General features: G+C 31.8%; 1 protein-coding gene across 1 annotated transcript in view; it reads left to right on the top strand.

Annotated features, from left to right (window-relative positions):
* The window catches only part of LOC119586953 (uncharacterized oxidoreductase YjmC-like), a gene marked incomplete in the record, with an annotated part of 12,303 nt that overhangs the window by 859 nt on the left and 10,913 nt on the right, over window positions 1-531 (top strand).

Here is a 531-nt window from a genome sequence, read left to right as displayed (position 1 = left end):
AGACGAATGATTGGTTGTCATTATTTTGTAACGTAATATGTTGACTTTGAAAGCACCCTTCAGTCGGTAAAAAATAGATTATCCGATTTTGAAGTTATAACGCATGAATATGCTAACCTGAGTTTTTGATGTTATTGAAGAGGGACTGTTGATTTATCCTTATATCTATTTAATTCCATTTGTTAAGAATACAGAACTATTAGGGTTGTCATTCTGTTTCTCTGTGTTGACCTAGTAGGCTATAGTGTGCAGTATATTATAAAGAATGAGTTTCTCACAGTTCTAGCATTTATTTACATATTACATTTTATCAATAAAGTACAGCCCTATTCCAAGTGACTTTATTGATTTCATTCTTATTTTTGCAGGCAAAGTACAGATGATGTCTATGTTTTAAAGCATTTGTGCATGAAATCTTTCTTAGGCTAGTTTTAACAGACAACTGAGAATATATAATTTCTCTCTTTGTTAAACACACTTTCTGCAACCTCTCGAATATGCAGTCAGTCTGTGTAGAAAGAGGATGAATAA

This window comes from Penaeus monodon, chromosome 22, assembly GCF_015228065.2.
Source record: "Penaeus monodon isolate SGIC_2016 chromosome 22, NSTDA_Pmon_1, whole genome shotgun sequence".
Lineage (NCBI taxonomy): Eukaryota > Metazoa > Arthropoda > Malacostraca > Decapoda > Penaeidae > Penaeus > Penaeus monodon.
This window is presented reverse-complemented; position numbering and strand designations above follow the sequence as displayed.